Source organism: Ambystoma mexicanum, chromosome 4p (genome assembly GCF_040938575.1).
Source record: "Ambystoma mexicanum isolate Mex_15411 chromosome 4p, UKY_AmexF1_1, whole genome shotgun sequence".
Classification (NCBI taxonomy): Eukaryota; Metazoa; Chordata; class Amphibia; order Caudata; family Ambystomatidae; genus Ambystoma; species Ambystoma mexicanum.
The window spans coordinates 851922498-851946283 of record NC_090927.1 but is presented as its reverse complement, the minus strand read 5'-3'; the positions used below and the strand labels follow the sequence as shown (position 1 = coordinate 851946283).

General features: G+C 47.7%; 1 protein-coding gene across 4 annotated transcripts in view; it reads right to left on the bottom strand.

Moving 5' to 3' along the window:
* Positions 1-23786, bottom strand: part of GPR63 (G protein-coupled receptor 63) — a 553454-nt gene that overhangs the window by 350741 nt on the left and 178927 nt on the right. The gene's annotated exons all lie outside the window — the stretch shown is intronic.

Below are 23786 nucleotides of genomic sequence, written 5' to 3'. Positions count from 1 at the left end.
TAATGTGAATGCTTAATATTGCTTAATGTGCTTAAAAGTGAGAAAACATGAACTATGCCCTTCAAAACTTTGCACATATGTCTACAAAAGCCTAAATATATCATTTAGCTACCATGCAATTTGGTGTTATAGCCTGCAAATGTTTCATTTGGCAGCTCTTAAAAGTACAAACACAAAACTACATACCTCAAAACTTTGCATGCTTCATGTTTCAAACTCACTAGCCCGATGTAAAAAAATCCACAGCCTTCAGTTTCACGTCCAAATTATATGCATCAAGCACTGTTATGAAGTTGCTTAATGTGCCAAAACAAACAGCATATACTTTTCAAATTCGCACAGATCATCTTTCCAACTGACAAGATATACTAAACTCATAATAAATATGGTGACACAAACTGTAAATTAGTCACATTATGCACTTTACTGGCAGTGACTTAATGCTGCTAAACGTACCCAAAAGTCTCAACATATGAACTATAAACCCCCAACTTCCATCCATATAATAAATAATGCATAGCCCTCAGTGATTCCACACTCTTCAAAACTTTGCACATGTCATATCTACAAATGCCTAAATATATCATGTAACTACCAAGTAACTTGGTATCATAATCTGCAAATGTTTCACATTAAGCACTTCGACAGCTCTAAAAGTTGCTGAATACTCCTAAAAAGTGCAAAAACAAAATCACATAGCTCAAAACTTTGCATATAAGAAAACTTGTGCTTAATTTGAATAATTTTCCGGTTGGACCTCCAAAAACCATAGAATTTTCCAGTAATTTTTATGAAGTAGTCAAGAATTATTGAACACCGGTCACGCATTAGGTGTTGGAATGGCACAGCTCCTAGGGTTGACCACTACATGGAACATGGTCATTCGGCTGATGACATTTTATGGTGGGTCCTTGACACGGTCAAAAATGACTCTAATCCACACGCACCATTGTCAATTAAAGAAGCTAGATGGATTTTTAGGCTGAATACAATAGAAGATGGCTTTAATGACACTATGCCCTCTTGGTAACATGTCTTGGGCCCAAACTGCTTTTGTGTCTAGCTCTGGTCTTGAATAACTATCTTACCTAGTGCAAGCTCCACTTCCCATTGTCATTTCCCTTCCACGCAGGCTCTGCATACACTCAGGTCCCATTACAATATGGCGCCACTATGCAGGCTCGGTCCCTGGCTTTGGACTAGCGAACACAGAGTCCATTTTTACTTTATAGTTCAATTTTTCAAGGGCCGACCTGAGCAGCCCATATATACACTATGGCTGCCAGGTATCTCCCAGAGTAGGAGCCCGGCTTTCCTCGAGTTTGGTGCACCGCGAACTGGAAACATTGCAGCAATCAAATGGATACCTTTAAGGGCAAGTTTGTGACCGTCTGTAGATGTCAGCCAGTTGCAGGGCTCATGCTGCCGAGCATATTAATGATGATATGCGGCATCCCTCTTGAACTTGTATAGACGAGTAAGCCATTATTAAAGCTTACCAGTTTCCCTTTTTCACCTTCATCTAGCTTGTTCAGTGCGGCAGGACACACCAGCTACCTGCCGTCTAGAGGATCAATACCTCGTCCAGTCTGCCCATAATACCCGGCTGATCTTCTGCTTTTCCCTCTGACAAATGCAGTTAGCAGGAATGCAATTAATCCGTAAACTTGCTCATCCTTCCCACCTCTCTTCTGAGTCCCCTACTATTGATCTGATGGGCATAACTCACAAACCTCTTACTCCCGTCTCGATTATTCTAGCCATTATGGCTCAAGTGTTCCACAACAGCCAGTTTCCTCCACATTCATCCTTGGTCAGTTTGTATCCAAAGTTGGTGCTCAACACTTATTTGCAGTTCCAGTGGCTGGTGTAGCATGGGGATGGAGAGAGCAGTACATGCAGTGTCCTCTCAGTAGCGAGTGGTTTTCACTTTTGTTGTGTCCATTTGCACTTGAGAAGATCTACATACTTATGATTCCGCCATTTGAGTGTTTTATGTTTACGATTTTATCCATAGGGTCCAGAATTGTCTATGGTCCTGAGGAAAGCGATCTTCATTTCGTCATACCGCCGAAACGCCTTTGTGATTCTTTTCTTAGCATTGACCCTTGACATTTATGTATATAATTAATGTTCTTTCATGTATTATTTTAACCTGCATACAATTTCCATCTATGTTTAAAAATTGTACTTTCAGTCACACTGCATCTATTTGCAACCATTATGTATTTATGTGACACTGATAAGTCTAGGTTTTGAATCACAATGTCCTTGTTTTTGGTCCACTAGTTGACTATTCGAAATAAATCATTCATATTATTTTCTTTAAATCGTCTTGCTGTGTATTACAATCATTTATTGTCTGCTACCACAGCTATCTCCTGATTCACGCAAATTCACACTTGAATAATTGGATTGTTACCTTGCAGTCTATCATGCAAACCGTTATAACTTATCACAATAATTCCGGATGGGAAAATCTCTTGTGTATTTGTTTCTCCAGTTTCCATTAGAGTTGGAGCTTCCCCTCTAGTATTATATGTTTAATAAGTAGGACACATGTGATGTGCAGAGTTTCTGGACAAATGATTTATGTTTTGGCATAATTTGGCACGTTATGCAACATTAGAACCCTTGGTGGGGGCAGCAGCCGAACAGGTTGCTCCAAACTTGGCTGAATCCATCAATGCAAACCAGGTCTGGAGCTGCCCGAGTAATCTGCGCACCCACCCTCCACACTGAGCTGCTTTTTACCCCCCCTTCTCCCCTGCCCGGGCCCCTAAATACAGCACGTCAACACACCTGCCCCTCTCCTTACCTAAAAAGGGCTCATCCGCCCAGGCCGCACTGTCCTCTTGGCTTTCTGGTCATTGCCATAGAAATGGAAAAAGAGCTTCCGAGCAGAGGCCTGCCTTCCATTTCCTTGGCACTCCTGACTCTCCCCGGCCGCTGATGCGAACAAAGCAGCGCAGCTATTTTTTTTTTCCTTCCAATTGCTATTATCACCTCGAGGGTTTGCCTCTGGGTGCTAGTAGCAATAACATTGTGTTCTGAGGGCTTCACCGGCCCAGTAACTGCACCGGGACCCAGCGGCCCTCGCTTTGTTCTGGCCTATAACTTAGGCTATGGGCTGTTACCAGCAGATGAAGCCTAAACTATGTTATTGCTTAATTAAGTGCTACAAGAAAAGCACTAAATGTCAATAGTTGGCAGGTTGGGCCACCAAAATCCATAGAACTTTACAGTTCTGTTTAGGAAATAGGAACCATGCAATGTACAGACTTCAATGTTATGTTACGTTTTTGTGCAATTTGGCACATTTAAAAACATCAAGTACTCTGAGGAAAGTGCTTGACGTGAATTATTTGGAGATTGGACCACCAAAGCCATGCAACTTTCCAGTTATGTTTAGAACATAGGAAACGTGTTACATGTAGACTTTCAAGGTACAGGAAATTATGTGTTGGCTCAATTTAGCACATTAAGCAACATAAGGTGCTCTACGAAAAGTGCTTAGTGTGAATGTGTGGGTTGCACCACCAACAATTCTAAAACTTTCCATTAACGCGTAGGGAGTAGAAAACGTATACTATGGAGAGTTTATAAATAAATTAAGTTTTGGCTCAATTTCTCAAATTATGCATTATTACACTTTCTAAGAGAAGTGCTTAACTGAGTCATTTGCTGGTTGGGCCACCAAAAAAACATAGAACTTTCCAGTTACGTTTAACTAGGAAACATCTAATGTGCAGAGTATCTGGGTAAATACCTTTGTTTTGGCTTAATTTGGTACATTAAACTACATTAAGTGCGCAATGAAAAGTGCTTAGCATTCATCATTTCCAAGTTAAGCCACCAAAACCCATTGAACCTTCCACTTATGTTTAGGAAGAATGAACCCCCTCAATTTGTAGACTTTTCGTGGTAATTAATTTATGTATTTGCACAATATTGCACATTAAGCAACATCAATTGCTCTAGGAGAAGCGCTTAAAATGCATACTTTGTAGGTTAGGCCACCAGAAAGAAAACATTTCCAGTTATAGGTAGGGAGTAGGAAACCTATCATATGCAGAGTTTCAGGGTACACAATGTATGTTTTGACTCAGTTTGACATATTAAGTAACGTTAAGTACTCCATGAAAAGTGTGCATTTTGCATAATCTGGAGTTTATGCCACCAAAATCCATTAGACTTTACATTTTTCCTATTTCCTAAAAGGAACTCTGAAGTGTAGAGTTTCTGTGTAAATGATTCATGTTTTGGCACATTAAACCCTTAACTGCTGAGGGTCCCCCCCCCCCACCCCCCCCAAAGTGCTGTGCCCGGTCTTCGATATTTTGGTATGTTGGCATTCAATCCCTTGTAACATTGTTGTTACAAGTCATATCCTGACCTCATTTGCACCCTTTTCTTCCCACATGTATGCGGTCATAACGTCACCAAGGATTTGTGGTTTGCTGTACTGGGGTGTGAGAAAATAAAAAATGTTTCACATAATACTAATTAAATGATGTAAAGAGAAGCCTATGATTATTTTCTTCTAAGAGCTAGGACCAAAAAGGTTTGCAGTTCTGAATTTGCCATTTTCCAAGGTTTCAAGAACTGGTTGTGTGGGCCTTCAGTTTTGTGAGAGGTTAAAGATTTCACTTTATATAGATTATTATTTTTTTGGTTTAAATAGGACAGGCTTGAATGGAAGAGGGTAGGAAACCTGAACGGGATCACAGAAGGCTTACATTTCTGTTCAGGAAGGGGTCATTTGCGCAGATTAGGCAAGATCCATTTACCCATAATTCCTGTGATTTTCCCATGTTTGCACTTGCAAGGAAATGGCTTCCATGAATGTTCAGAAAGGAACAAGTTACTTACCTGTAACTGTTGCTCTCCAGCATGGGTCTGGCATGGATTCACATGCTCATGAATATTCCCCGTCGTCAGGCTGGGAATCCTCGGTAAAGAAAAAAATCAGCATCAGTTTCGTTTCGGATCTGTCTTTCTTAGTAGTAACCAATCACTGATCTCTGGGTCATACTGCCCCCAGCCAATGACTGCCCTCTCCCTAAGCCCCGCCTCCGGCAGCCATCCTCAGATTTGGTAGCACGCCAAGTGGCAGTATGACCAAGTGAAGAGCCGCAGAGGGGTAAGCGGGAGGGTTAGTAACTTGTTCCTTCTCCAGCATGGTGTCTGGCATGGATTCACATGCTCATGAATAAAAATACATAGCAGTACACACATGCACAACCACAGGAGGTGGCAACAGGCTCAACATTAAGCATCTCTTACCTCCTCACCAGGCTCACCTTAAGCGAACAGGTTGCGCAGCACTGCTTGGCCGACCCTGGACTCCTCCCTGGAGTCCCGATCGACGCAGTGGAATCTTGTGAAGGTGTGTGTCGACCTCCACGTAGCAGCCCTGCAGATGTCCAGCAGGGGCACACCAGACAGGAACGCCGTGGTAGCAGCGAACGCTCTGGTCGAGTGGGCTCTCGGACGGCCGGGCAGCGGTCGGTTTGCCAACCGGTGACCATGCATGCTGCAGCTGGAGAGCCATCTGGAAATGGAAGTCTTCGATAGAGCCTTCCCTTGATTCACAAACACAAAGTTCACAAACAGTTGTGACGTCTTCCGAAAACTCTTAGTGCGGTCCACGTAGAACTTCAGCGCTCTAGCTACACCCAGCGAGTGCAAAGTCCTCTCGGCTGGCGTCGAAGGCGACGGGAAGAAAACCGGCAACACCAAGGGCTCGTTGAGGTGGAAGTCAGACGGCACCTTGGGCATGAAGGAGGGGTGCGTCCTTAGCACCACCCTCGTGTCATGAAAAGTCAAGTATGGAGGCTTGCAAGATAGGGCCTGAATCTCTCCCACTCGTCGTGCAGAGGTGATGGCCACGAGGAACGCGGTCTTCCATGACAGGAACTTCAAAGGCGCCGAATGCATATGCTCGAATGGGGGTCCCATGAGCCTGGTCAGCACCACATTAAGCTCCCACGCCGGGGCAGGAGCCTTCACTGGCGGGAATGATCGGAATAGTCCCTTCATAAATTCCTTCACCAGGCGATGACACCACAAGGACGCCCGTCCCGTAGTCCTGGTATATCGGGAGATGGCAGCCACATGTATTTTTATGGAGGCGTGAGCCAGACCTGCTTTGGCCAGCGACAGTAGGTACGGCAGCACTTGAGGGGCCGTAATCCGCAGAGGGTTAATCTTCTGTGCACGGCACCAGACAGAGAACCTCTTCCATTTATGTCCGTAGCACTTGAGAGTTGAGGACGCCCTGGCCTTTGCAAGAACCTCTCTGCAATCAGCCGGGATATCGTACCCTGCAAACTCTAGTGCTGCAGGAGCCAGGCCTGCAAGTTCAGCGACTGTGGGTCGTGATGGAGAATGGCGCCTCCTCCTCTGGAGAGGAGATCTGCGTCCGCCAGCAGCCTGACTGGCGGGGACGTTGACAAGTCCAGAAGGTCCGGGAACCAGATCTGCCTCGGCCACGCCGATGCGACGAGGATCATCCTGCACCTGGACTTCTTGAGCTGGTTGATGAGGCAGAGCAGCAACGGCAACGGAGGGAACGCGTACAGAAACAGGCCGTCCCAAGGGAACGAGAAAGCATCGCCCATGCTCCTCGGCTGTTGGAACTTGCTGGCGAACCTCTGGCACTTGGAGTTCGTCGCCGTCGCGAACAGGTCGATCTGGGGTTTGCCCCATCGTTGGAAGAGTCGATCCACTTGATCCTGGCGCAGTTCCCACTCGTGGCACGAGCGCAGCTCCCTGCTGAGTGAGTCGGCGATGGTGTTTTTTATTCCTGCCAGGTGGAAGGGAACCAGAAACATCCCCTGGGCGACGGCCCAGTGCCACAGATCCTGGGCCTCCTTGGATAGGGCCGGGGATCTGGTGCCCCCCTGCTTCCTTATGTAGAACATCGTGGTGGTGTTGTCTGAAGATCCTCACCACTTTGTCCTTGAGGGACGAGAGGAACGACTTGAGCGCCCAGAACACTGCTCGGAGCTGCAAGATGTTGATGTGAAGAGACCTCTCCTACGGGAGCCAAAGGCCTCTTGCGTGGAGATCTCCGGTGTGGGCCCCCCAACCCTACAGAGAGGCGTCCGTGGTCACAGTCTCTTGAAACGCCGGGGTTTGAAAGTCTGTGCCTGTCGTGAGGTGAGCCTGGGTGCCCCACCATAGGATCGCCCGACAGAACTCCTCGTCGAGGGGGATCCTGTCCTCGAAGCAACCCCTCGCCTCAAGCCAGCGGGCGTCGAGAAACTCCTGTAGCGGACGCATCAGAAGTCTGCACAAGGTAGATGCACGAGGACATCATCCAGAGAAGGGACTTCATAGACCTCACCCTGGCCACGTCCGTGGCTAACAGGCGCCGCACCTTGCCCAGGATGGTCTTGGTCCTCTCCTCTGAAGGGGAGGCCAGTTGCTCCACAGTATCGAGCTTCGCCGCCAAAAACAGAGCTACTTGCGATGGAACCAGGTGGGATTTGGGGTAGTTGATGGCAAACCCCAGCTCTGTGAGCAACCGGACGGTCCTCGCCGTATGATCTACGGCGAGTTCCCTTGACCGGATTAGCCAGTCATCCAGGTAGGGGTAGACGTGGATCCCCTGCAGGCGCAGCCGCGCCACCACTGGTGCCAGGCACTTGGTTAAAACCCTGGGTGCCGACTTTAATCCGAATGGTAGGGCTCTGAATTGGTAGTGGCGGCCCTGAACCACGAACCTGAGGAACTTCCTGTGCCTTTTTAGAATGGGGATGTGGAAGTAAGCATCCTCCAGGTCCAACGACGATAGGAAGTCGCCTTCCTCCAGCTGTCCCAGTACGTGCTGGAGGGTGACCATCCTGAATTTCTGCGCCTCTATGTATTTGTTTAACCGACGCAGGTCCAGGATGGGGCGCCAACCGCTGGTCTTTCTCACGAGAAAGTACCTTGAGTACACTCCGGAGCCCCGGAGCCTCCTGGGGACGAGCTCGATGGCACCTTTTTTGAGCATCGCCTTTACTTCCAACAGCAGTTGAGGGACGTGATTCTCCTTCCTGGCCACGGGAGGAATGCGAGGGCACTTCTTTTGGAATTCCAGCGAGTGCCCGTTGGCCAGGGTGTCCAGCACCCAACGGTCGGTGGAGATGGACTCCCACACGCTGATGAACTTCGTCAGCCGGCCTCCCACCGGGGTGCATCGGTGGGGGCCTGACAAGACGGCCGGGTCAGTCTTGTTTGGAGGAGGCCTTGCCGCCTTGGCCTCCTTGACGACGACGGCGGCGGGATCCCCCTTGCTTGCCGCGACCTCTGTAGGCCTCCTGGGAAGAGGAGCGGGCCGCCTGGCGGTAAGCGGAGGAGCCACCACTGGATTCTTTGGCGGCACCCTGTCTGCCTCTGGGGCTCCGAAAGGGACCGGGCCGTCTCCGAGTCGGTCTTGATGGCCTGTAGAGACTCATCCACCGCCTTACCAAAGAGGTTGTTGCCGTCGAACGGCATGTCCAAACACCATGTTCTGGACATCCTGGCGAAAGTCTGTCGCCTTGAGCCATCCCCGTCGTCGGAGGCAAACTCTGTTGCCTAGTTGGCAAAATCCGGTATCGGCGATGTCCGTCGCCACCGTTATGGCGTGATCCGACGCCATCTCGCCCTCCTGCAGAATTTCTAGGGCCTCCGCCCTTTTGTCATCAGGCAGGAAATGTAGCAGGGGAGCTATTTTGAACCAGAGCTCCCTTTCGTAGTGGGCCATGATCGCTAAGGCATTGGCCGCCTTAATCGTCGTCGCCGCCGAGATGACTCGTCCTATAGAGTCCAACTTCTTGCCCTCGCTGTCCGGCAGGGAAGTGGAAGCCGCCGTGCCCGCTGCCTTCTTCTTAGCTGCTGCCGAGACGACCGAGTCCGGCGTGGGCTGGGCCCTGAGGCACAGGGGGGGAAGCATTGGGGACTCGGTACTTCTTCTCGTACCTGTCCCTCTTGGCGGGTGTCGTGGCAGGGTTCTTGAGGACCGCAAGACCCTCGTCCCAGATGTCGAGTAAAGGCACGCGAGGGCCTCTCGTCGTTGGTACAGAAACCCCTCCTTTTTCTGTTCTTCAGGGCAGAGCTGGAAGAGCTCGGATGCCCTGGTTATCATGGTGTGGAAAGAGCCAACCTCGTCGGCTGGGGACGCCCGCGAGGCGGGGGGGTGACGACGGGATGTCTGCTGTGTCATCGCCGCCGTCATCGTCCGTTCCCATCACCGTATCTGTCGCTGTATCTGTCGCCGTATCCTCTCCCGGCGAGGGGGATGAGGGGTCCACCGTTCTCGCAGGCACGAAAGGCGGAGCGGGCGGACTCTCCTCCGCTTGTTCAGAGGGCTTCCCGACGGGCCTGGTTCTGGCTCCTCCATCGGGGTGCGTGGTAATCTCGTCCTTATCTCGGTACATAAGGATTGGATTGCCAACAAAATGGCAGCCGAGCTATCCTGGGGCTCGGGCAATGGCTGCGACGGACGGGATGGCCGCTACACTGGGCCCTGTTCGTCATCGCTATCTTCGATCACGTCAGCAGGGACCGTCCCCTGGGATCGAACCATCTTGAACCTCTCGTTGAGGTTTCTGAACCTCTCCTTGAGGCCTATGGACCTTTCGTTGAGGCCCTCCTCAGTCTCCACCAGTTCCTCCTCAGAAGCTGATTCCAAGTCTGTAATGGCCACCGCCCCCCCTCTTTTTCAGCCGAGGGCTTCACGGGGGTCTTAGCGATGGGCTGGAAAGAGGATTCCCTCCGAGGCGGCAGGGATACTCTGGGCCAAGAGGCCGTTTCCATTGGCGTAGTCTCAGCCGGCTCCGCCAGGGTCGCAGCGACCACTTTGGTAGAGGCCTTAGCCGGGTGGATCAAAGCCCTCACCACCTTAGGTGCGTCCTGGGCCTTCCCCTTGGGGGGGGGAGGATCAGCGCCTCGCTCCCCCTTCGAGATCGACCGAGTCCGCTCCAACGGCCTACCCGGGTTCTCGGACTTCCTCTTCCCCGAACCAGAGCGCTGGCTCGTGGTCAAACGTGCCGGGGAAGTAGTGCCCTGCTTGGCAACCGAAGAGCCCGACCTTTCGGCGCTCCCGGAGCCCGCGGACTCGCGGTGCTTGGCATTCTGTTGGGCCCCCGTCACTGGGGCGCCCTCAAAGGACTTAGAAGACCGCTCAGACTTCTTCTTCGCCTTCTCACTTGCTGTGCCTTTCTCCAGCCAGGTGGCGAGGCGGGAACGACGATCTTGTTTGGTCCGTTCCGAAAGGTTCTTGCACAACGCACAGTCCTTCTCCATGTGCGTCTTGTCCCCATGGAGGCAGTAGAGGCATCGCAAATGCTCGTCCTCCTTGAAAATGTTATATAATCCGCATCCGGGGCAGTTCCTGAACAGCTTGGATCCGGGCTTCGAGCTCCGCTTGTCCTGGGCCATGTCCGTTGAGGTAGGCCGCAGATCTTCCGGAATCCTCCAAGAAGTGTAAACTCGACGAAAAACTTCACCCTTGAGGGGCGTAGAAGAATTTCGAAACGGATCCCCGTTATCGGAAGTAGAAGCGGTGGAGCTTGAGGCTCGATTAAATCGAAAAAATGAGAAATCTCCTGAAAAAAGCGTGAAAACGCAGCAAAAAACTCGAGAGCTAAACACGAGGACTCCCAACACTTGAGCGTGCGGTAAAAATCTGAGGATGGCTGCCGGAGGCGGGGCTTAGGGAGAGGGCAGTCATTGGCTGGGGGCAGTATGACCCAGAGATCAGTGATTGGTTACTACTAAGAAAGACAGATCAGAAACTAAACTGATACTGATTTTTTCTTTACCGAGGTTCCCAGCCTGACGACGGGGAATATTCATGAGCATGTGAATCCATGCCAGACCCCATGCTGGAGAAATCAATGCACAGCTACACTATAACCCCCCACACCCTGATGACGACTCTTCTAGTTAGGAAATCTCATGTTTTTTCATAATCTTTCAGAAAACAAGCAATACCACTAGCCAAAAACCATGCCATGGTACACAGTACTTTTATGCAGACTGCTTTTAATGAACTACTTAGCATTTGAAAATGACAAAAAAAATGTGGTAAAGGATGGCAAGCATACATTTTTTGAAAGAACACAGGCTGACCTTTTGAAGGATAAGTGACTTGCGCAAGTAACTAATGCATGCAGTGCCTAAAGTTTCAATGAATGTAGGACACATTTGGGAAGTGAAAGGGTGGTGTAACAAAGCGCAGAAGGAAATGTATGAAACCAATATCACAAACAAAAGTAAACAAATGGCCTACCTTCCCACCAGTGTCCCGACAAAAACGGTACAACACAAGTGTGGGTGCACTGTCCCTGGCCTAAAAGGAAATGAATAAACCACGGGTATGGAAAATGCTCTGGCAATAGTGTATTGGGCCTTGTGGGCAATGTGAGGTGTCAGAAAAGCGAGGCAGACAACTTTGTGAAAGTTCTTCAAAAGACGCTATTTTTATTAACTCAAGGTTGGATAAAGCACCTTCCTATCCCTACCCTGACGAGGATTTCCCAGCCTAAAATAAACTAAAGCAAAACACTAACAATAAGGTTTCTGTCCATCACACTTATATACATCAATAAGGAAATATAGGTCCGTTTAACAACAACAAATAACAGTACAAGTCACACCACAATATCTGCTTTTTCCGATAACCTGGGCAAACTGCTTCCCAAGATACAAGCAGGTCTTTCTTTCAATGTTCAAAAAGGATGAGGAAATCATATGTCATAACAAAAAGTTCCACTTCAGTTCGCTTTCTAAACTAATTTAACAACACAAGGTTCCAACTTGGATTCCAATGCTAATTCACAATTGTTTAACAAAGCTTCCCTCTTTCCACTTGTAGTCAAGGTCTTGAGACAGCTTCTGGTCATCAACAATGAATAATTCAGAATGTCATTACCTTCTAAACAAATGTCTTTGTCAGGATATTTTGGCACCATTTCATCATAAACTTTACCCCACCACAGTACTTCATGAGTTTCCACCTGGTTTACTCTCATGCCAGGTTTACCACTTCTAAACACGGTCTCAAAGCTCTCAACTGTGGAAAGTCGTCTCTCTGTACGTCCTGCTTTCCCTTTTTCTTAACTCAGGACTTCTCCCATAGTTTATCCTCGTAGAGATAGAGATGCACCTGACCTATCGCTTCAATTCCTTCCCAAACAGAACCCGGGCGGGCTGAGCGGCGAAAGGAGAGGCTACAGCCCCAAATGTGAGGGAAAAGCCAAACGGCACCAACAACCCTCTATCCAGTTGAAATGGTATGTAACAGTTTCGAAAGGTATTCCGGAAAATGACAACAGAGTCCAAAACAAACACTCTAGTACGGGAAGGCAAGGAGGATGTGAGACAAACCTCTTTGGAGCAGAGTAAAATAACTAGCACCTCAGGCGAGGAAAAACGGAATGGGGTGCAATAGCATAAGAATGCCAGTTTGAAAGGAAAATGGAAGGGAAGCAAGTGCAATAACACAGACAGGAAGGCAAAGTAAAAGGAAGAATAGTTGGAAAACTAGCAATTTACCAAAAGTAAGCAAAGTGCAGGATAAGGGTAGCAACGCAGGTTGCCGTGCGACTGAACCCTTGATGTATGGATGAAGGGAACGGAAAGCCTCCATCTTGGAAAAACACTAGACCGGAGCTTTAGAACAGAGCTTGTGCATGAAGGCAGAATCGTAGTCCAGGTTTCCAGTGATGGCATATCGACCAGCGACCCTTTGTGACACTCTGCTCCAGTGTTTTGACAGAACAGAACCACTGGTTACAAACGCTCTTAGTATGGTATACTCTCCTGCCAGCCAAGCTAAAAGAATTCATTCCTCTGTGCCATGTACTCTCCTGCCCGAACAGAACCAATTGGCACAAGGTTTTATGAGCTGGTATACTCCCTTGCCAAGCCCAACCTACTACCTCCAAATACTTTCATGGTAAGTGTCAACTTCAAAAGGTTTTAACAATGTATTCTGCTTCACACAATAAAGTTTAGGACTTTCTCCAAGTGATACAAGTGTTTGTCACACGTACGACAGGCAATGCATCCTCCCTCATGAACCTCTTATCAGAAGGGCAGCCCTCCTGCCAATCTTGTTCCACCTTTGCATTATTAGCCAAATGCTAATAATAACTGTCTTCTTCACACTTCTTTGGTTTTTTCAATGTGGGTTCAAGACATTCTCTACACCTGGGCAATATTCTTCACACACACTGTTCTTCTCAGTTTATCTTTTTAGCTTAGGCAGCCCTGGTTGTTTATCAATTGCCTTTTGGCAATACTGGTTTGTGTTCCTCTCGAGACTGCCCCTTTGTGTGGTTGGTTGTTATTATTACCCACTATATCACAACCACATCCTTCAGGTGGGATCTTTAAAGTCTCTTTCTGCCCTCGGCCTTGTTTTACATCAGCTTGGTATGCGTCATAATCAGTGATTTATTTGTTTTACATCAGTACGGTATTCAAAAGGGGGTCTGGATTCAAGCAATGGGTAATCACAGTGCGCTACGGGGTTACAATATCATAGTGAACCCACCGGGTTTGGCGTCAGTGTACTGCGCTGCTCCCAGCTCGTCTGCTTCATTTGTCCTGTGTGGCTCAGCAACCTTTCCGGCAAGGGTTCCCGTGCCTCGCATCTGCTACTTCCGTAACCCTCGTGGCTCCCCCAACAATCCAGTGCTCACCTGCCACTGTCGAATGCTTCTCCATGGGGAAAGTCACAGAAAGGCCTGCTGCTGCGGCTGTTGCTGCTACCGGCGCCGCTGCTACCTTGCCTTCTTCCACCTTGCTGTTATGGCCTGGCCTTTTATGCCTCTCAGCCATCCTCAGGTGTGGGTCATTAACCTTAATGGGTTGCACTCTGCAACATTGTGCCTCTGCAGCCCTCTTCTTCGGGCCAGTACTCTGGGAATTCTGGGACATCTATTTTACAATATGCTATCAAGAGATTGGGGTTTTAGGGAAAGTTACTTAAGTGGTCTACCATTCCCCCTGAGCTGTTGCCCCCCCCCCCAGCACCCCATGTGATCCTCCTGGCTAACATCGCTCCCAGGATCAGAAAGCATCTGCCTTTCCCAGGCCACAAGAGATGGGTTCCAGTCCTGGTTTCCTGTATGAATCACTTCAGATTCATGACATAAATGCATCGATTTAGGGCTGGGACATTAGTCTCACAAAAGAAAACAAGGAACCACATACATTTCCCAAAAGAAAACATGTGTGGAAATTCAAATACACCCAGCAGGCATTGTTGGCACAAGAATTTCCTACCCAGAAGGCACAGCAAATGCAGAAAAGTGCCAAAATAGTATTTTGAGATATTTGCTAATGTGAAACACTGAAATACTCAGCAAACAGTGCATGACCTACCTTCTCATGTTGCCAAAGATATCCGGATAAAAATAGTACCCCTCAAATGTGGGTCCCACTGGCCAAGGCAGAAGAGAAAGGGCTAAACTGCCAGCATGGAAATGCTCAGTGAAGAGCATATTTAGGCTTGCGGCAAGCACCTGCATTGAGGGCTCTGGCATCACAACCACCAAGGAAAGGTGGGAACCCCATGCACTTTGGAAAGGAGAACCTCAGGGGAATCCAAATACACCTTGCTTTGGTGATGGCAGAAGAAGTGTTTACCCAGAATGCACGACAAATAAGAAAAGTTGGAGGAAAAAAAATATTTTTATGCATCAGCCGTTGGGAAACTATAGAAACGGACGGGAACAAAATAATGTTTATCTGCCCACATTTCCACAGGTGTCTCATTGAAAACGCTACCTCACATGTGTGGGTGCACTGGCCGAGTCCGAAAGGGAAAGGGCTTATGTACAGGTATGGCAGGTGCACTGGGAAAACCAGATCGACACTGTCTTTAGCCTTGCAGGCCGGGCAGACATTTGGGACTGGGGTGTCACAGCACCAAGGAAAACCGGGAACCCAATCCTTTTTTAAATGAAGACAATGGTGCGAATCCAAAGGTCTCACATACATGAATCACGCTACAATGTATTACCCAGAATGCCCAGTAAAGTCCAAAATGTAGGGGGTATTTGTGGGGGTAAGGGGGGTGGACACAACATTGTTGTTATTTGCAACCTGGAGAACACCGAAACACGTGGGCAACCCCACATGTCCTACCTTCCCACAGATGTCCCGATGAAAACGGTACCATACATACTTTATTTGACCTTGTGGATAACGCACAGATTTGGGACTGGGGTGCCACATCCACCAAGGCACACAGGGAACCCCTGCATTTCTGAAACGACACCCAAAGAGGCACCCCGTGAATCGCGATAAAATGTCTTACCCAGAGAATGCACTGCAAAGTTGTAAATGTGACAAAATACAGTTTTTTCCCATTCTTCCCATGGGAAATGACAAACGCTCGCAAACCACCACATGTCCCAGCAGGGACGTAATTTCACCAAAATGTCAGGGGTAGCGGAAGCGACATCACATGACCCTTAACCTCTGATGCCATCACAGGAAGTGATGTCATTTGGCCCCACCCCAAAGTGAAATCACGGGAAGTGATGGAACACACCCGGTCACTCCACCACAAAACAGGAAGTGGCATTACATAGCATTGGTCCTAAGTAAACTACGATAAATAGCGTTACGATATCAATGCAATGTGACCATACAAGAGTTATCATTAATATCAGTGTGTTTATAGGCCCATTTTACCAAATTACTGTGAATGCAAGCAGACGCCCAAGGCCAAATGATGATGTGTTATCATAGGGCACTTAGGCTTAAGCGCTTTATATAAATCAAATTTACAGTGTTAGTACTCATTTATAGACCTCAGAAGGATGAAAGGCTGAGTTAGTCTTGCAGGGATTCGAACCTCCAACCTACAGATCATACACACACACACACACTGCAGCAGCGGCCGCTCAACCCACTGAGCCATCTTACCAGCTATAATAAAATAAGCAATTACATGTCTGAATGTTCTCAAAGTCAGAAAGCAAATTACACTCTTTCATCTGCAGGTCTGGTGCAAAGTTGGCCACATGTAAAGCCTGCGTGGATCTACTTTTCAGGCTTCAGAGGTTGGCAAAATACATACTATTTGGGGGGGGTTCATAACTATTAAAGAATTTAGAGTAGCGCAGGGAAAGCAGCAAACTAACACGGCATGCCGTACTCTAGGCACTCGTTACCTTATACATGCAAACAAACATCCTGAACAACATGCCAGGGGGAGGGGAAAGCGACACATTACAACAAAGCATTCATTGTGGCACAATAAAATCAAGGGCCACTTGATGTGTTATGGTCAAACATTTCTACACTGTACACAAGATTTTAGGCACATGGATTTTGTTAAATGACCGAGGACACCGAGATGGAATGTCTTGTGATGATCGTAACAGACAACGGCAGAAACAAAAAACAAAACATGCTATAACTGCAGCTTGCGAAAAGCAAAATGCATATAAGTTTTTGTCTGCATTGCGAATGTGAGGTGTTTAAGAACAGATTAAAAGCAGAGACTCACCCCCTGAAAGTGTGCCTAAAATAAACATGAGTCTAGCAATTATTGTATAAAATTCCTGAAAGACTATTCGTTACTCCTATTCTTTCTTATTTAGGGTTACTGCTCAACGTGTTACAATTTAGGATTTATTTTTTGTTTTTTTAGTTTTTTTTTTAAACAGGCCTGAACAAGAAAGCCAGCCACTCCAGAAACAAAGAGCCACAAGACGCTGGCCACAGCCCAGAAGCTTCCATTTAGGTTTTTTGGGGGGGGGGGGGGGGGTTTGATTTTTTTTATGGGGGTAGCAATGGAGACCTCGGGGGTCACAGTTGCAACCCCTGGCGACACCCCAAATGACGTCCTTGTGTCCCACCTTCACACAGATGTCCAGACGAAAACCAGACCTCACATGCATGGGTGTGCTTAACTGAGTGCTAAAGAAAAAAGGGGTCAACCCTCCCCAAACCCAGTGGCGGTCCTTCAGAGCCCCGGCAGGGTCCCCATTCACCCCCCCACAGAGGGAAAGGGTCCAATGCAACCGAGACCGAGCTCCAGAACAGCCAGGGCTGCTGCTCCTGGCCTTGAACGTATTTCTCCCATGTGGATCTACTGTCCAAGCCCAGCGGCTGTCCCGGGGAGCCCCAGAGGGGTCCTCATCCCTCTCTGGTGGGCAATGCCCCAACACGGCCCAGCCAGAGCTCTATGACGGTCGTATCAAATGTTATTCTCCCTAGGGGGATAATGGCAGGTTATGCTCCACAATCTGCCCCAAGATGCCCAATAAGTGCATGCCACATTCCTTTTGGGTCCAGAGGGAGAAAGGGTCGCTTATCTGCTAAGTGGCCCCTTCCCCTAAAGATGAATCCCTGGGGGGGGTTGAGGCAGTTAGTGGGCATTGCAGCTCCCTGGGGTGGCAAAATTGTGCAAGATTCCCCAAATTGCATCCCCCAGGGAAGCAGCAAGGCTATGCACCTCCTTGTGCGCTTCCTGGGAGGGCTGGCCCACAGGAAAAGGGACAGCCCCCTGCTGCCCCCAAGTTGGCCAATCTGTATACACAGGTATGTTTTGCATTCCCTGCGGGCAAATTGGGGCAAAACAGCACCCATCTGCCCACAAAGAAGGCACAACATTGGGCCATCTTTGTGGCTATTTCCTGGGTGGGGTGGAGGGATGTATTGCCCCTGGGGGGCACCCGCCCCAAAATAATTTCCCTGGTGGCCTAGTGGTCCTTGCTGCTTTCCCAGGGGTGGCAAAATGGGGTCAGACCCTCAATTGTGCCCACCCCCAGGGAAGCACCAAGGCTCTTCCCCTACTTCGGGGGGGGGGGCAAAGGGAATTCCCGGTAGGGCTGGCCCACATGCCCAGTCACCCGATGCCCCAGGATTGCCTTCCGTGGGGACACATCAGTGGAACAAACCACCATTTTCAGGGTGGTGGTCAGGGGCCTCGCAACCCCAGAATCAAGGTCCCTGGTGGTCCAGCAATCTGCTTGTGGGACGGCTCGTTGGAAAGGGGAGGCTCTCCCGTTTGCAACAAGCTCTCCCCCAAGCAAATATAGCGAACACTGACTAAGCAACACGGAAATCCGTGTCTGTAGAATTTACATGCTTAAGCCGAACCCTTTTTGATGCAAAATAACTGGCGTGGGTCAATGTCGTAATATACAGAGAGAAAAGCATTGTCCTCCATTACATTTTTCAAACGTTGTAGATAAGTCTAGGAGCACTAGAATGGCAGCCTGCCCATACATTGTCTGCAGTAAGTCACCACCCACTCCCAGGAGAGCAGAGACTGCCTGAAATCTGCTTGGAGAGAAGGACAAAGTATGACCCATCATCATGGAAGGACTGTAGCTAGCACACTAGACGTTCTTCCAAGACTGTTGTTCAAGATGTCTGGAATGGGTCAAAAGAAGCCTTTTTTATAAAAATGGAGGGTCGAAAATTCCTTCACTCAGGCAGGTGCAAACGAACCAAACATTTCAGGGGAGGTTAAGGATGTAACAGAACAAGTAAAAAGGCTACAAAAACAATGAAGGACCAATGCTTGAATCTTGCTATGATTTGGGCTATGCCAGCATGACACGGCACAATGAAATCAATTACATGGTTTTAAGAAAGTGAAAGCGTTTATCTAATTTGCCAATACTTTGCTTGATTAGTCTTCACGGATACTACCCAGTTATCAGCCAAAGATCACAATTCTATTTCACATGGTAAGCAAGCGAGCTCAGAATTTTGAAGATTCCATTATTACCAATGACTGAAAATAGAATTTCCACAACATGCAGAAACCCACTGTGACCCAACAATAAACGGTAACATTTAGGCAAAGGCCTTAGCTGCTTGAAGCACCAGGTCTGCTGGTTCATAAAGCAGTGTCCTCCTCCCGGGACTACTGTGGGTAGAATGATAGCCCGAGCACACAAAAGGAAAGGCCAGGTTAGGCCTCCAATTTCAAATACATGGTTCTTATGGCAAGTGTTACAATTGGCCGTGGCCACGTGTGGCGCACTTCGCATACTGTCAGAAACAGGCTACTCAGGAGACCTATTTGGAGGTATCAGCCTCCCTGGTGGCGTTGGCGCCTGCCATGGCAATGCGCTCCAGCGGTCCGTTATGCAACATGCAGGAGGTCACGTGTCTAACCAGCTGACTAACCCGAAGGACACACCTCCCTGGTGCGTGTTATAATGGGCGCTTTTCCACAGAACGCCCTCACTTCTACTTCCTGATTCTTATGCTTTTGATCCTGACCTCGGCTTGTTATACCGGATTCCGACCGCTCTGTCTATTTGTTCTTGTCGACCCTCCAATATCTTGACCCGGACTGCCTTTTGGATTGCCTACGCTTCTTGCTTTGGTACCTCCACAGTCCGCCTGTTGCCGAACCCGGACTGTCCCTGGATTCCACGTTGACTCCCTTCAACTCATTCTTCCTCATGTGCTTCATACCTCAGCGTTTCGGCTGCCACTGGCCTCTAAGAGTAGCGCAGATTCCTTTCAGTGCTGCTCCTTCTGCAGACACTGCAAGCACATTATCTGCTGTATGCTACTGGTAAGCACTGTTTCCTTATTCTAATGGTTCTGAGCACCTTGGGGAATTATTGAGAGACCCAATTGCCTTCCTACATTCCATTCACCACTGTCTAAAGTTACTGCTGCCATAATCGTCTGCCTTCTACCATTTTCCTTCTTTCACCAGACCATAAGTGAACTGTCATCTGGAACCTACTTAAGTGCACTGTAAACGCTCTGCTGTGTGTGCACCAACCCAGCCCTAGTGCGACCCTCGTGCCGCTCGGGATTACTTTCCCCCACTAACACCCCGTTTGTTAGTTGATCCTGTCATTGTTTTCTGGACTTCCATCGACCTTTGGGTAATTCAAGATCCTGTTGGGGTAAAACTTCGAGTTCCTTTCCACCTGTAGTTAGTTCTGGTTACTTCTATTCCCTCGAATTAATTAGGTTTTTGTCTGCTTCTTGTAGGGCCACCCACATCCTAGATGGTAGCAATATATTCATAAGGTATCAACACAGTGAACCAGAGTTTTCTGCATCTCCCAATCGTCAAGTATTAAACTGTTGTGTTTTTCCTTTCAGCATTGTGGTTTGGCGGTGCATGTGTTTCCCCGCTCTTTAGTTTGATCAGCTCCTCTGTCTGTCCGCTACCCAGCAGAGGGGCACATCATAATAAAGAGTTCCCTCAAGTTGAGGAGGCTTTGGTCCAGGACAGACCTAGGCTTTAGACGTTCACAGGAGTGCTTCTGTCTACCTTCTCCAACCATCTCGGGTTCCATATCCAACGCCCCGGCCTGTGTGGTGACAGCAAAGCATGCCGGAAACATGACCGGCCTAAAACCTCAACACAGCAAAGGGGCCTTGTGAATGCAAAATGCGTGTCTATCAGAAAATGACAAAAGGAACAGTGTATCATAGAAAATATGTGTCTTGCTGAAAGTTGACACAAAGCAGTATGTGAAGATGGAAAAGGCACACTGTTGGGTTGAGAGGAGAAAGAAAAAAAAAAGTGGCATTCGTCATTGAAACTGCCACACAAAAATGCGGTGCATCCTGAAAATGAAGCAACAAACATTGATACATTTGATAAGATCGAATGGGTTCCAACTATGGTATGGGAACACCCTATGTGACACTAAAGGCGGCTTTTGTGAGGCGCCTCAATGGATGGGACTGGTGCAATAACTATAATCACCTCTCTAAATTAAAGGGATACTAGGCATTTGTAAACGTGGTGCATAGGTATAGGAAAACTCGGCCCTATTTATTACTATGCCCAGACAGATCGGTTTACTTTACAGCTTCGAATGAACCAACTTCCTTTTCTGGATGTGTATGGCCCACGTAAACAACTCGCTGTTGAGGCACGGTTTTGTCATATCTGTACAAATCCAGAAAAGAGGGAGACAGCTTGACATGTCAGACATAGTCCGCAGACATGGGACCCATATATAGGTATGTACTTTGGTCCATAGGTATGAGGCTATTACCACAGAGACCTTCTGGAACTTCTGCCTAAATACGGACTTCATTTCATCGCAGATAGCCTTATACCGGGGATGGCTTCCGGTGACTTGGAGGTGGTCCTCTCAGTGAACTGTAAGGTTCAGGGCAAGACAGAAATATGTGACCCATGGGGCTAAGGCTGAAACGGTTGTCAGCATTGGGAAACTAGATGAATTGTATGAACTTTTATGTAAAGTTAGTTTTACAGATTTTAGTATTAAGGTACATTTTTCTATCAAGTAGTATTTAAGATGGGATTGGTTTAACAGCTATGTATTTCATGTCTTGTCCTGTGTCTTATGAGTTTGGTTTTATGTAGCAATGCTGCTTGAGAAATTGTAGATGACTTGTTAGTATTTCTATGAATTGATTGTATTGTGCAAAACAAATTGTTAAAGTTCAATTTGAAATAAATCACAATAAAGATAGATATATCTATATTCATGTGCACCTCCAGGCTAAAGCATTTTCAACTCGCCCCAATCCAATTTCCACTTGCCTATGCAAGTGGAAATGTTGCGCCCTGGCTTATACATTAAAAAGCACTTGCTCTATGGAGTCAAAGACAGCAACACAGAAAAATCATGCCTAAAACCCATCTTGGTGGCAGAGCTGCTAAACATCTTGAAGGAGAATTGCCCTTAATCCACCTGGGGGCATCCTGAGACAGCTGCCTGACCTTGCTTGGGTGGAGAGGCCTAAAGTTAAGTTAATGGAGCATTAACTTTGCATGGGAGAGAAAATTGGGAAAGCCAACAGCTGACTGGTCCCCGATTATGGAGAGCTAAATGAGGGATGGATGCTGGGACTATCTTTGACAGCAGCCTGTGACCAGACCTGTGCTGTTCCCCCAGCAGAGCCTGGCTGTCTTTCCCGAGTGCCCCAAATCAGAGATCCAATGTAAGTAGAATGTATCCATTTGAAACCGAGTGTGTGGGGGGGGGATCTGCCTGCCTTGCCATCTTCCCTTCCCAGTGTGGGGGGGGGTAAAAGGTGTAGAAACTTAATTAAATTAATATTCAGTCAAATATGTCAACTCCCAAATAGATTGACGCAGGGGTGGGCTTGCAGGAGTTCGACACTTCCACCCTCTTTCCTAGCAGGAAATAAGTTCTAGTCACGAAAAATTAATTGGGCGCCTTTATTTTTTCTGTACACCCCAGATTTCTCTAATGAACAGGGGTGCCCTTGCCCAAAACGAAATTCCTAAACTGTCCGCACTCTTTCTCCATTGCCCAACATACACTATTTCCTGAGAGCGAGGAAGTTACCCTGATAGCAGAACGTTGTTTGCATTGCTTTTGGGGGTGAAGAAAGAAAGGTTCTATAAATACAATAGATCTTCACAGTATGTGCGATTGTAAACTGCTCACATTTGCAAGTGTGCAGGGAAACACCATGTATCCAACACTGCATGTGTTGAATTTTTGATTTCAATCTAAATTTGATTACAAAAAGGAAAGTGCATGTTGTGTTGAAGGTTTGATTTGTGCCCCAGAGAAGGTGGCGTATGCAACCATTAAAAGATTGATTGTACATAAACACTTTAAATATATTCTCTCTATATCCCGGTCTGGTTCTTGGCTCATTGTTGGCACAGCGGAGGCATCTACGTGGCTCTATACGAGTCATAGATAGGGATTATTGAACCCAACGAAATAAAGGATATACTGTGGGCTCTCTTAATGGGGGGAGCTCCCCAGGTTGAGTGCGATTTCCCAATATATCGTTACACCACCCATGTACAGATGGCTGCTCTTTGGGAGTGGGTAGAAGGCATTACAATGCTAGGAGGTATGTGCAGTGCTCCTGAAAGATGCAGGCCTTGTACCTGGCCCGAAGATTTTTCGGTGCAGGGTAGCACCATGAGAACAGCAAGGGGAACCCTTCAAAAACCCATCTATGGCATAGGTGAATCCAAAGAAGTCCTAATGCAGGCTGGTGAGACTCTACATTTTAAGGAGCCTCTCTCAGGGACATCCAATGATGCACCCAGGTACCAGCATTATGGGTGTGACCGGAAATATGTCTTGCGATTTTTGGAGAGCGGAAGGGCACCCTAGGTGGTGCAGGCCTTTCGCCAGGCCCCAAAGCAGCTGGACAAATCCAGTGCAGGGCGGTACTCGGGAGGCCTGCAAAGCAGATATTCAGAATGAGGAAGAACATTCTTGGATATTTTAATGACCCGGACAGATTCCTAAGGGTGCCTTTTCCATTCTCCTGACTTGCTTTCACAGACCACTCATGTGCCCACCACCGAATAGAGTTCGTCTGACATTCATCATCAGGGCTCCAGATAAGATTTTTAAGTGCAGTAGTTTGTGCCCTAGTTTTTGACGAGGAGAGTAATTTTTAAGAGAGTAAAAATGTAATTCTGATTCCCTATGACTGTATGGTAACAGGTAAGTACAAATATGTTGCACCCCTAAAACATACATTTAGGCCCCAATTCACAGATTTTATAAAGGAAAACCCTCATTGGAAAACGCTCTGTGAATTAGGCCCTTAATACTCATCTACTAATTCATGCACATTCCAAATTGTATATTTTTGTTCAAGTTACTCTTCGGAACAGGCAGTAATAAAAACAGAGCCCCTGGCCATTGCACTGCTCTGCTGTCGTTATTGATCTGAACATATGCAGAGGTTTCTGTGGGCAGAAACAGGGAGCAGGCTACGGTGTTTCCTATTTTTGTGGGAAGCATTTCAATGTTTTTTAAAGCATATTAGCTTGTTCTAGGAAGTAAAAGTGGTTGGAACACCGCTAATTTTGAGGG